A 14013-nucleotide genomic window follows, 5' to 3' on the forward strand; every position below is an offset into this window, starting at 1 on the left:
TGCTGGGTGTTTGTGAGCTGACATGCCTCTGGTGTTGAGTTGTGGTCGTGGGGCTGCTGTGGGGTTGTGTGCTGACACACTGCTGCTGTTGTATTGTGTGTAGCTGTGTTCTGGACTCCTCCAGCAGTCTCTCCAGTGTGTGGCCGTGTTGTTCTCTTCTGGTCAGTTCCTCTCTCACCCTCCTCAGCTCCTGCCGCAGCTCTTGATTGTCCTCCTCCAGGTGTCTTACAGCAGAGCAGAGTTGTTGAAGTTGTTGCACACTGGTCAGGTTCAGGAGCTGATGAAGGTTGTTGTTAGTTTCCTCTTTAAACAGGAAGAAGTCCTGCTCCAGCTCAGCGATGTTATCTCTCAAAGCCTTTATCTTGGGAGACGCAGGAGTGCTGGTGTGCCCATGTGTTCTTGAGCTGGGGTCAGTGATGGTAACTGAGGTTGTGCTGGCCTCATCTTCTGCCTGGCTCTTTACTTCAGGATCTTTCTTAATTTTCTGAACCTCCCCTTTAAGATTTCTGAAGTTCCTCTGGAATTCATTGAGGCTGGTTTCTGGTCCCTGGACCATGACAGTGCCATTGTGATAAAGGTTCACAGTGAGCTTTGTGTCGTCGTCTCCTTCCAGGGTGAGTTGTCTACCTTTGATGAAGCCTCCTTTCCTCATACATGTCATGGCGGAGCAGAGGACGGTGTGCCAGGATGATGGGTGTTCAGTAAAGAAGAGCAGGTTACACCGGATTCTGTTGTTTTCTGGTCCACTGTAGTCAGATAACAGTATCTCTGGGTTCTCTCTCAGGATCATTTCTTTCATCTTTTTCTTGTCTTTGGCAGATTTAACATCTGCTGGATATATTATCTCCAGCTCCTCTTCATTTTTGAAAAATGCCTCTGCTTTAGATAGGCCCATTTTGTTCTCAACTGAATTAACTGCCACGGAATGTTAGCTTGGCTAGCAGGCCACTTGATGTACTAATTATATTGCAGTTTTCAGTTGATATCAATGAAAAAATTACTTTTTTTAGAGGTCTTACCTTAATAATCTTCTGCCTCTATTGTTTACAGTTAGGTATCCAATTATTTAATCAAGATTTGAGTCATTAAAAACATACATTCTCTGGTAAAAATGTTGTTAAATCAGGAGCTGATTATTTTGTTGCCAACTCCCATCGTAACCATGGCAACTCTCTCTCTCCTCCTCCTCCTGGGATATTGTTCCTATTTATCTGGCACAACTGTCTCTTTACTGGTAAGACTAACACCCTTTTTTTTTGTTTTGGCTATGTGAGCCTTTTGGGGACATGTGTTGCGTTGAGGTGGACCGGTCACGTATCATCACCACTTTTTGTTGCTCAATCAGACCTACATTCTCGGTAATGTGCGGTCTGAGTTGTTTCTTGTTTATAGTTGTTTGTTGTTTTGTTTCTGTGTTGCTTTTATTTTTTTACAACAGACATTCATACTTTTATTTATTTTACCTTATTTCTAAAAGGATTTTTCATCTAGGTGGTTTGCTATCTAGAATACACACCAGCGTTTACATGTTACTTACAGAATGGGAGTGCTTTTGCTTGTCTTCATTTACTGAATACAGTTTTGGGATTATGAATAATTAATGCATACTCTAAATATTTTAGCATTGAATGTGAATGGCCTAAATTCTGCTGTTAAACGTACTCATGTATTAGAATATTTACACTGTAAATCAATTTCCTGTGCACTGATACAAGAGACACATTTAAAGCAATCTGACGTGGCACGTTTCCAGAATAAGTATTATAAATTGGCAGCCTTCTCTTGTGCTCTTAATAAAAGTAAGGGGGTGCTTATCCTTGTTAACAGGAAGTTACATTTAACAATTGAACATATCAGAATTGATGAGTCTCTATTTACGGTCCGAATGAGTCAGACAGTGAATTCCTTACAAATATTTCCAAAACACTACTTGAGCATACTGATTGCCCATTAGTGGTGGGTGGTGATTTTAATGCTGTCGTAAATCCTGCTTTGGATAAATCTCAATCTGATACAACAGTCAATCCATCTTCTAAATTACTGAATAAATTTATTAAGTAATCAGACCTTCATTACTTCTCTAAAAGAATATATAAAGGAATTTCTTGAAATTAATATGCCCTCTGATGTGGATCCTCAAATACCATGGGAAACGACGAAGTGTACTATACTACTTTTGCCAAAGTGAAAATTCACCAGTTTACATAATTAGAAAATAAAATCCAATCATTACAAAACCTACAAAAACAACATTTTACTGAACAACAGGCTACACAGCTGTCCTCTTTAAAAGAAGAATACAGCGAGGAATGAGGCAGGGATGTCCCACTTATTGTTTTCTCTATGCTACCACTTCCCCCCCCCCTCCAGGTTACTTTAAGGAGATCAACTCCATAATTTCATATGTTTTGGGAGTGTCCTATCGTCATTAATCTATGGACACATGTAAACCTGGTTTTATCCTCATTAATTACAACAAATTGATTGCTTTGCTAACCCAAGTTTGTGTCTTCTTAATGATGATTCTGGTCTCTGTATAAGCTTAATACAAAAGAGAATGTTGTTTGCTGGTTTTACAGCTGCGAAGAAGACTGAACTGGTTTACACTGCACATGTGTGGAAAAACATATTGGACAACAGCACAAATTAATGGGGCCAAGCCTTCTGTTGATGCTTGGCAGGGTTTTTTTTTTTTTTAACATACAATGACTTGTTTTTTTCCCCTCCCTCTCTCTCTCCTTTTTGACTGGACTTTTAAAGTATTGATTATATGTCTGTTATTTTGTTTTGTTTTGTTTTGTTTGATTTGAATGTTATGTTATGATGTTGTGTGTGAAAATAAATAAATAAAAGTTGATAACAGAAGAAGCCTTAAGTTATGTCTTGTGACCAATTGCGTCATGCTACAGTCGGGATTAACTTTTTGAATGAGATGTGAGCGCGTTAACGGAGTGGGATCATTTTCAGCGATTAAAACCTTATGTTTTACTCTCTTTTTTTGTTGTTGAGGGAACAGTAATATAAAACAAAAAGCAGTTGTACAAATTTAGAACCCACTCCCTGGTAGACTTAAAAAAATAAATAAAGTAAAATAAAATAAATAAATAAATAAATAAATAAAATAAATAATTGATATGAATAGATGAATAAATATCCGATAAAGTATTTTATTTTTATTTTTTCTGAGCCATTTTGTTATTCTGGTTTTTAAACTCTAGCATCCAGAAGTCATCTTGTATCCCACGGATGACATGTCCAAGCTATTTCCATCACCTTTTCATGATGATGATGTCCATACTTTCATGTTTGTCCTGGGCAAGTAGTTGTTGATTAGAGATGGTTTTGGGCCAGAAGATTTGCAGGATTCTCCGGAGGTTCTTTGTGTGGAGGGTTGAGAATTTGGTAAGGTTATGGTCATTTTCCAACATTCAGAGCCGTAAAGTAGGGTGGAAAGGACGCAGCTCTGACATTTTAGTGTGGGTGCTATATTGTGAGGACCTCCAGACATTTTTCAACATTCTGAAGATGTCTCTGGCCTTGGTGAGTCAATTCTTCATGTCACTACCTACTCCTCCATCCTGCCGAACTACGGCTGCCAAGGTAAATATGGTCCTCAATTGTGAATATATCTGTTCCTTCTACTTGTACTGGTGAGGGGTTTTTTGGGTGTTTAAGGCCATCACCTCTGTTTTCATCTTGGTAATCTTCGAGCCTATGTGGTGATTCAAAGAAAAAAAAAAGGAAAATAATAATTAATAAATAAAGGTGTAAAACTAAGAAAAAAAATAAATAAATAAATTATATTAGAGTAACACTGAACTTAAAACAAGTGAATGTATGTTTTTCTGAATGCACTTTATAGGGTCTTATCTGTGACGATTAATGTTCCCTGCTCAGCTTTGAATGATTCACTGATTGCTTGATTGGTTTTCCCTGGGAAGTGTTCACCTGTTTGGGGAGGGGGCGCGCTGCTCAGAAAATACAGAGACTCTGATGGTGAAGCAGCAGCTCCGTGTCCTGTGTTTCATTAACTATTCATCTCCCCTCATCAGGTATAGCACTCTTGAAAATGTCAAAAGAATGCCTTCCTAATGTGTAGACGTTTATGAGAAATGCAAATTTTATCCTTTTAAGGATCAATATGTTGTTGTTTTCGGATATTTAAAAGTTTGTATCGAGTTAAGCATGTGCTAATCACACATTCCATGCTAATGATGGAGACAACGTGTTCTCGTAGTCAATGACTGCAATGTAATGTATTTGAGCAAAAGACAAAAATAACACATTTGTGATAAATGTGACAAAAAAGAAAATGGTATCAGTTAGAAATATGTGTTCTGAAAGTTAAATAGTTGATTAAGTTTCATATACTTTCCTGTATTTAAAAAAATGCAGATAACATCCCGAAGAGCTTATCAGTTAAAATGTGTACATCAAATCAATTGTAACAGTTCATTAAGTCATGTTCACATTATGTGAGTATATAAAATGTATCTATAAAATGATTATTTGTCTAAATTTAACTGTTATGAGTTTTCTAAAACTTAAAAGAAACACTTCTAAAGAATATTCTAAATGGGTAAAAAGGGTGTATAAAGTGTTTGACTACCTGTACTGTTCATATGTTTGAAAGAACATCGTAAAGTAAAGTACCATGAACGTGTTGCCAGTTAAAGATGTATTTCATGTAATTTAAACACTCTCAGGTCACTCATGTCTTAGCTATGTTGAAATGGAAAAAACTTGATAAAATGTGTTGCAATGCTTTTTATGTTCATCAAAAGAAAAAGAGAAAATACAGAGACTCTGATGGTGAAGCAGCAGCTCCGTGTCCTGTGTTTCATTAACTATTCATCTCCCCTCATCAGGCGGTGAGGGCGCTACACCTACTTTCTGTGGATAATATAGGCTCAGATGAGATGTTTTCTCCTGCATGTGCTGGTGGGTATGTGAAAGCAGCAGCAGGTTGTCAGCTTAGTCAGGACCTTCCAGTGTTGAGAAGAGTCCATCTGAGTCCATCCTTGTCTGACTTTTGTTTTTACATTCAAAACTGCGATTACTGTTTCCTACTTTGCATATGTGACCCTTGGCTTAGAATGTGAAAAGAAACCCGACTATGCCACCTAGGTTATCACCCAGGAAAAAATTAAAGAAAACAATTACCCATAAAAATTAAACCAAAAAGAGTTACAATAATATGAAGGACCCTGCTAGTCCAGATTGGATCAAAGACAGAGACCAAAATAACACTTATTTCACACCAAGAATGAATCATGAATTCTAAAATGGGTCTCATCAACAGTTTACCAGTTAATTACCCACAGGTTGCAAAGAGACCATAACAAATCCTATTCCAACAGAAGGGGCAAACCCCACAGCAAATAAGTGCATCCGTAAACCAAGTGACAAACCAAAAAGAAAAGAAACTATAACAAAAGAAATAAAACAAATCCACACTCGCCTTCTGTTAAACTTCAGGATTAGGCTCATCCAGCAGTCACCTGTGGATACTTGCACACTTAATATTTAAAAATCAGTCAAACGGTTTCAATTGAGCGAAATACACAGGTTAATTTTAATAAACTTGCACAAAAGACGAAAATGTCCAAACTCTCCTTATAAGATTGCCATACGAATCAATCGGACAAAATAGTCGTATGGATCCTCAGTGGAGCACCGGTATAACACTGTGCCCACCACGCAACCATACACAAAACAGAATCTGACAATATACAACACAGCGGTATGAAGGGAGTGAAACAACAGCTAGAAACAGCGTTAGATGAGACCGGTGTAACAAATGGCCGGGAATACAGGGATAAGAAACAGCAGCTAGCGTTCTCAGGCCGCACCTAAAATACAAATAAAAAACACAAAAAAGTTTAACTTCAATTATAAACTTCCCCTTTAAAACCCACAATAAACTTCTTACCTCCGGGATGAAATTCATAAGCTACAGCATACTACACGAACTGTGCTCACCACTCCACTCATACTCTCCTAACGGCAAACACATCCTTAGACGGTGACAGCTTACAAAAAAACTAATCAAAGGCAGACAACTCACCAGGAAAATGGGGATCGACGGCGAGGAGGACTATAACTGACCACAGCGTATGAAGACACGTTAGAGAAGTCACACACAATGCTTTACCCGGGACCTTTTAAAACTATGTAGATCAATACACTTCAATCAAGGAGCCACACAGGTGTGCTCAATGACACTACGCAACAACGCCAGTGGGTGTGTCTTACCACTTGGGATATACCCAAACATTACGAGAAAGTTAAACTAAACCGGTCACACATATTAAGTTTGATAAAAAAGGATGATCTGTTGTGGAAACCCATATGCACAGAGTATATGACATAGACTGATTCTGTGGATGCTGTCAGAGGCCTTCTCAAAGTCTCCAAAGTTAAACCTAAAGTTGTTTCTGCCACTCTGTGCACTGTTCAAAAATTGTGTGCAGTGTGAATATCTGGTCAACACATCCCCTTCCTTTCCTGAATCCTACTTCTTCTTTCCTTATCTACTGCATTTGAGATTCTGTGAATTATAATCTTCACAATAATTTTGCTTGGAATTGACAAGAGGGTGCTACCCCACAAGTTATTACAATTATTCAGGGCACCTTTTCAGAAATATTCACAATAATCCCATCCTCCCATATGACTTCAAAAAATACAGCATTTTGGCTGTAAACTCTGGGTTTCTTTTGGAAAAACTCTGTGTTGAAGGTGCTTTTCTGTTTTTGAGGGATCAAATGGCTGAGATGATTTCTCCTTTCTCCGGTGGTGCTATGTTGACATTTAGGTCAGTTTCTGTTGGTGGTGACCTATTCAAGAATTTGCTCGAAATGCTCTGCCCATCGAGCTTCCTGTTCTGCTTTTGTTGTAAGGAGACACTCTTGCTTGTCTGTGATTGATGCATAAATAGCTCCACTGTGCTTACGGCAGGCATCTTGGTAATCTTGTACAGATTGAGATCTTGAGAGATTTGTCCATTGCCCATATGGCCATGCTCTTGCCATTTTCTTTATTGTTTGATCTGCTTTCTTGTTCTGTAGTTTGTATTTATCTTGCAACCTCTGTGAATTGCCTCCATTAGATTCTTCTTCCTGGTTCTCCTGTTTTCGATGGCTTTTCAGGTTTCTGCTGTTTCTGCTGCTCCCACTTTATCTACATTGTGCCCCAGAGCTTGGAATCTGTTCTTCAGCTTTGAAATAAAAACATTCTTCACTCTGGATTCACCTAGTTTGTCTACATCAAACGCTTGATGTCCTGCTCTTTTATTGTCTTGTTCACCTCACTGTCAATCGCTGCAGACATCAGCACCACTCTTCACTCTGATGTCCAAAAGCAATCATCTCCACATGCCATTTATCATCTGGTGGTCTGTCTGGTTCCTGTCTCTTCTATTGGGGAGCACCAGGTCAACTTTGGATGTTGCGATGTGGAAAAACTGAACCTCTGATGAAGAGGTCATAAGTTGTACAGAATTCAAGTAGCCTCTCTCCGTTTTCATTTATAGTGCCACATCCTTCTTGCACCATGGCCCTGTTGTAGTTTTTGTCATTATGAACCTTTACATTCAAGTCCACCATTACAATCTTCATGTCAAGTCAAGTCAAGTCACCTTTATTTATATAGCACTTTTAACAATACAGATTGTGTCAAAGCACTTTGCAGTATCAAATAGAAAAATAGTGTCAATAATGTAAAATGACAAGATTAAACACTCAATTTTCAGTTAAAGGCATTTTGTTGAATTCAGTGATGACATCGTCCAGCTCAGTTCAGTTTAAAAAGTATCTGTGCAATCAAGTTGACGATATCGCTGGGAATTAAGTGTCCCCAACTAAGCAAGCCAGAGGCGACAGCGGCAAGGAACCAAAACTCCATCAGTGACAGAATGGAGAAAAAAAACCTTGGGAGAACCAGGCTCAGTCGGGGGCCAGACGAACCAGCAGTTCAATTCCAACTGCAACAAAGTCAGATTGTGTAGAGGACTCATCTGGTTCCCGTGGTCTTGTCCTGATGGCCGTATAGGTGACGAGGTCTTCACTGGGGATCTGTCTCTGGGCTCATCTAGGTGGCCTGATCTCCGCTGACATTCAGGGCTGTAGTAACAACTTCAGCATAACATCAGCATTACAGTGAAAGCTAACACCATGTTTCCCAAGGGTAACATGTAAAATGTGAAAAGTAACGGCCCTAGTACTGAGCCTTGAGGTAGTCCATACTGCACTTGTGATCGATATGATAATTCTTCATTCACTGCTACGAATTGATGGCGGTCAGATAAGTATGATTTGAACCATGCTAATGCACTTTCACTAATGCCAACAAAGTTTTCTAGTCTATTCATAAGAATGTTGTGGTCGATAGTGTTGAACGCAGCACTAAGATCCAGTAGCACTAATAGAGAGATACAACCACAATCAGATGATAAGAGCAGGTCATTTGTAACTCTAATGAGAGCAGTCTCAGTACTATGAATGTCACGGGACGGGGGAGAGACGGAGACTCAAATGCAGGCACACGGGGTCTTTTATTTATAAATCACAAAAATAAACAAAAACACAACTGAACCCACCCCAAAGGGGGAAAAAAACAGAATGACATAACTGCTGAAAACGGCCATAAACTGGGCACAGGACAGACAGAAATCACAGACATAAACAGGTACATACGTGAGACAAAGGAGCCCCGAACAGAAAACACAGGGAGCCTAAGTAGGGAAAGGCAATCAGGAAAACAGCTGGGGCAAATGAATCAATAATGAGGTGAGTGGAGTTTGGGGAACTGAATCCGGGAGATAGTGACATCTGGTGGTGAGAGGGAGAAACGCAGGGCCCAGACTCCTGACAATGAGAAGGTCTGAATCCTGACTGGAAGTCCTCACAGATACCATTTTTCTCTAAGAAGGACTATAATTGTGAGGATAATACCTTTTCTAGCATCTTTGACAGAAAAGGGAGATTCGAGATCGGTTTGTAATTAACTAGATCTTTGGGGTGCAGTTGTGGTTTTTTAATGAGAGGCTTAATAACAGCCAATTTGAAGGTTTTGGGGACATATCCTAATGACAATGACAAATTAATAATAGCTAAAAGAGGATCTATGACTTCTGGAAGCACCTCTTTTAGTAGTTTAGATGGTATATGGTCTATCATACATGTTGTTGGTTTAGATGATTTAACAAGTTTATACAATTCTTCCTCTCCTATAGTAGAGAATCAATGGAATTGTTCCTCAGGGGATCTATAGTGCGCTATCTGATGCAGTACTGTAGCTGACGGCTGCATGGTTACAATTTTATCTCTAATAGTATCGATCTTAGAAGTAAAATAGTTCATAAAGTCATTACTGCTGTGCTGTTGGGAAATGTCAACACATGTTGATGCTTTATTTTTTGTTAATTTAGCCACTGTATTGAATAAGTACCTGGGGTTATGTTTGTTTTCTTCTAAAAGAGATGAAAAGTATTCAGATCTTGCAGTTTTTAATGCTTTTCTGTAGGATAGGGTACTTTCCTGCCAAGCAATACGAAATACCTCTAGTTTGGTTTTCCTCCAGCTGCATTCCATTTTCCGGGCTGCTCTCTTTAAGGCACGAGTGTGCTCATTATACCACGGTGTTGGACTCTTTTCCTTAAACTTCCTTAAGCGTAAAGGAGCAACCATATCTAAAGTGCTAGAAAAGAGAGAGTCTATAGTTTCTGTTACATCAAGTTTTTCTGTGCAGTTGGATATGCTGTGGAATTGAGATACATCAGGAAGATTGCTTACAAAGCAGTCTTTTGTGGTAGAAGTGATGGATCTACCATACTTGTAAAAAGGAGTAGGATTTACAGTTTTAGCTATATGGAGTTTACACAAGGCTAGATAATGATCTGAAATATCATTGCTTTGCTGCAGAATTTCAACACCATTAATATCAATTCCATGTGACAGTATTAAATCTAGAGTATGATTTCGACAGTGAGTGGGTCCTGACACAAGTTGTCTAACACCAATAGAGTTCAGAATGTCTATGAATGCTGATCCTAATGCATCTTTTTCATTATCAACGTGGATATTAAAATTCAATATCTTTATCTGCAGCTAGCACTAATTCTGATAGAAAATCAGCTAATTCTTTAATAAAGTCTGTATGGTGCCCTGGTGGCCTGTATACAGTAGCATACAGTACAAACATCACGGGAGATTTATCATTAACACTTGTTTCTCTGGATAATGTTATATGAAACACCATTACTTCAAAGGAGTTATACTTAAAGCCTGCCCTCTGAGAAATACTGAGAATATTGCTGTAAATTGTAGCAACACCTCCCCCTTTACCTTTTGGACGTGGCTCATGTTTATAACAGTAATCTTAAGGTGTAGACTCATTTAAAGTAATGTATTCATTTGGTTTTAGCCAGGTTTCTGTCAAACAGACCACATCTAGGTTATGATCAGTGATCATATCATTTACAAAAAGCACTTTCGTAGAAAGGGACCTGATATTCAGTAAGCCAAGCTTTATAATTTGTTTCTCTGTATTATATACATTTTTTATTTGCTGAACATCAATTAAATTGTTACTCATAAATTGGTTTGGACGTTTTTTGTATTTTCTAGGTCGGGGAACAGACACAGTCTCTATAGTGTGATATCTAGGTGAAAGAGTCTCTATGTGCTGAAAATTAACTGACTTCTGTGACGTGAGGCGGCTAGCAGACATTCGGTTTAGCCAGTCTGTCTGCTTCCTGACCTGGGCCCCAGTTAGGCAAGTACGAACTCTAAGACGATGTGCCATATTTCTAGATAGAAGAGTGGCACCACCCAAAGAGGGATGAAGACCATCTCTTTTGAACAGGTCAGATCTGCCCCAAAAACTCGTCCAATTGTCTATAAAACCTATGTTATTCTGCGGGCACCACTTAGACATCCAGCCATTGAATGACGACAGTCTGCTATGAATCTCATCACCCCGGTAAGCAGGGAGTGGACCAGAGCATATTACAGTGTCTGACATCGTATTTGCAAGTTCACACACCTCTTTAATGTTATTTTTAGTGATCTCCGACTGGCGAAGTCGAACATCATTAGCGCCGACGTGAATAACAATCTTACTGAATTTACGTTTGAACATTAGCCAGCACTTTTAAATTTTCTAAGATGTCAGGCGCTATGGCTCCTGGCAAACATTGGACTATGGTGGCTGGTGTCTCTATTTTCACGTTCCGTACAATAGAATCGCCAATAACTAGAGCACTTTCAACAGGTTTCTCAGTGGGTGCTTCACTGAGTGGGGAGAACCTGTTTGATGTTTTGATCAGAACGGAAGAGCGGTGTTTTGACCCATGACTATGCTGCCTCACAGTCACCCAGTTGCCTTGCTGCACAGGCCTCTTCTGAGTATCGCAAGGCCCCTTCTGATTTGGGCAGTCCAGCATCTCCTGTCAATTCGAGCTTACGAAAACCCTGGCCGTTTGAACTATGGGGTTGATATGTTGTCGAGACCGGGCATGTCCCATTCAAGTCAACTCAAGTCAGTTCACCTTTATTTATACAGCACTTCATACAGATTTCAAAGCAGCTTTACAGTGATAAATAAGAGAGCACACAAGTATGTGTTCCCTTCTGTGAAAATCTTGCATCAGGTTCTATGCAAGATCAGGCAGGAAGAGTCAGTGCTGTTGGTTGTAACGAGATGGCCTATGAAGTCCTGGTTCTTGGACCTACTGGAGATGCTGGTGTGGTCAGACTGGCACATCATGCTGAGGAGGGGCCTCCTCTCACAGGCGAGGGACTCAATCTGGCATCCCAAAGAATATCTGGGGAGCCTGCACGTCTGGCCACTCAGCAGTGTCCACCAGCATTGGTTACACTTCCACAAGGAGTGTTAGACAAGATTACTCAAGCGAGAGTTAAAAAAAGCGCTGTGCAATTAAACTTGACATCTGAATAAACTTGACATTTTGAAGTGGAAAGATTTGTTTTATTTACTACTTCAAAAATATTTTTGACAGTGTACATTGTAATGGATTATATAAAAAATGTTTATGTGGTTTGTTTTTAAATGTTTTGTTTTGAAATTTTCTATAAAATTATAGAAAACTCTCTTTATGTATGCACTTTCTGTCTATGGCAGTTACCATTCTTCTAACTTTTTAAAAGATCAGCAATAAACTTTTCTAATGAACTGATTATCATTAAATAGGGGGGTTAAATTAAATAAAGAATTGTATAGTATAGGAATAGCATAAATTGCATGCTTTCTGTAGAATGACCCTTGTCACCTTGAAGGGCAGGTCTCCAGCCCTTGCAGGTGTAGCCAAAGTCAATCTAAATACTGGCTGAGGTGTAACAGGGTATGTAAACAATACCCTCAGTTCCAAATGACTAAACTAATCCCTAATCCCCACCAATGTTTCAGATTCTGTGTTTACTAAATGGACCTGATTCCCCATTCCAAAAATATCAGTATTCATCCTTGATGTCATCTACAGAAGTGTGTAGCATTTTAGATAACAATAGAAAACTAAAGACTTTACAGTCTATCACAGTACTTGACAACAACAACAATAATAATAATAATAATAATAATAAAAATGTATAATAATAATAATACCTTTGGGTCCTGCTGAACAAGAAACCCTTTCTGTTGGAGGGTTTGCATGTTCTCCCAGTGTTAGTGCTAATTTCTCGTCTTGAATAAGGACATGACGGAATGTCTTTTCATATCTAAGCATCATGTACACATGAATTGCTCTATTTTACATGTGTGTGTAGCAAGAGCAGTCATCAGATGGTATCACAAACCCTTTCTGTTGGAGGGTTTGCATGTTCTCCCAGTGTTAGTGCTAATTTCTCGTCTTGAATAAGGACATGACGGAATGTCTTTCCATATCTAAGCATCATGTACACATGAATTGCTCTATTTTACATGTGTGTAGCAAGAGCAGTCATCAGATGGTATCACAAGTTTCAGTATGATCCATAATTACTGTGGAAGTGAGGCATGAATCAGAGCAGCAGCCACACACTGAAGCATTTCATCTCATCAGTCAAACTGAAGTGACTCATTTTGAACAGGTTTTGACAGCTAAAACTGTCTTTTACATCTTCAAGAAAAGTAAACTTGTTCACACCTACATAACTGGTTATCAGTGAACCAGAAACACTTCCTCTGCTGACAATACCTGTAAAGTTGGTGGGGGGTGGGGGGCTGTTGGCTGTTTTTCAGTGAGAAATTGAACTATGTTCTGGACAATAACACCATCATGACAAAGGTCTCTTAAAAAGCCATCACACGTTATTTTGCTTTAAATATTAGTCTACTTAAATTACCCCCACAATACTGGCATAAATTCTGTCAATAGTTACTTTTGCCTAGATAGATGCCCTTGACCCAGGTCAAACTACTGTTGAGTGCTTTCAAAATTGTGCCCTTTGATATTCATATGAAGAGTTTACAGTAGCTACACTGTCATGTCAGGGCAGTCGCCTAGCTACAGGTGGGCCTGGACCCACTTTCATCTGTGGCCCACCCAATGAAAAGTTTGTAATTTTCCAAATGGATGTAATTTATTAAACGATACTAATAAACGTCTTATTTCACTGTTACTTTATTTAATAAAAATATTTAACGCTTGTTTTCATGGTCAATTACAGGTCATAAATGCAAACATAAATCAGATCAATTCTTTCAAAAGTAAGAGTCTTAGCAATAAATCCGGACCATCTACAAATGAAACCCGACAGACCACCTGAGGGTGCTGGAAACTTCTGAACCAAGTGTGTTTAAAACATCATATTAGCATAGGTACAGTGTTTGATCCGCTAAACAGATACGTCCTTTGTGGAAAAAAACACATAAACATTGTGCTAGATCCTGGTCGCCACAACAAACTGCATAATTTGCAGCTGCGCACATTTCTGCGGTCCTCAATGTGCTGAACTAACAGAGACGGTTGATTATGAAATCATCAGCGAAGCCACGTTGTTTCACACTGAGGTA

The 14013-nt window shown here is 39.0% G+C and overlaps 1 long non-coding RNA gene across 1 annotated transcript; it reads right to left on the reverse strand.

Annotated features, from left to right (window-relative positions):
• Positions 1–5658: 5658 nt before the first annotated feature.
• LOC131533525 (uncharacterized) lies at positions 5659–6126 on the reverse strand. Its single transcript, XR_009269145.1, has 3 exons — positions 6068–6126; positions 5933–6000; positions 5659–5852 (listed from the first exon to the last, which is right to left on the reverse strand). It is a non-coding gene; the product is annotated as an uncharacterized LOC131533525 (long non-coding RNA).
• Positions 6127–14013: the final 7887 nt, after the last annotated feature.

The sequence above is a fragment of the Onychostoma macrolepis genome, chromosome 24 (assembly GCF_012432095.1).
Source record: "Onychostoma macrolepis isolate SWU-2019 chromosome 24, ASM1243209v1, whole genome shotgun sequence".
Lineage (NCBI taxonomy): Eukaryota > Metazoa > Chordata > Actinopteri > Cypriniformes > Cyprinidae > Onychostoma > Onychostoma macrolepis.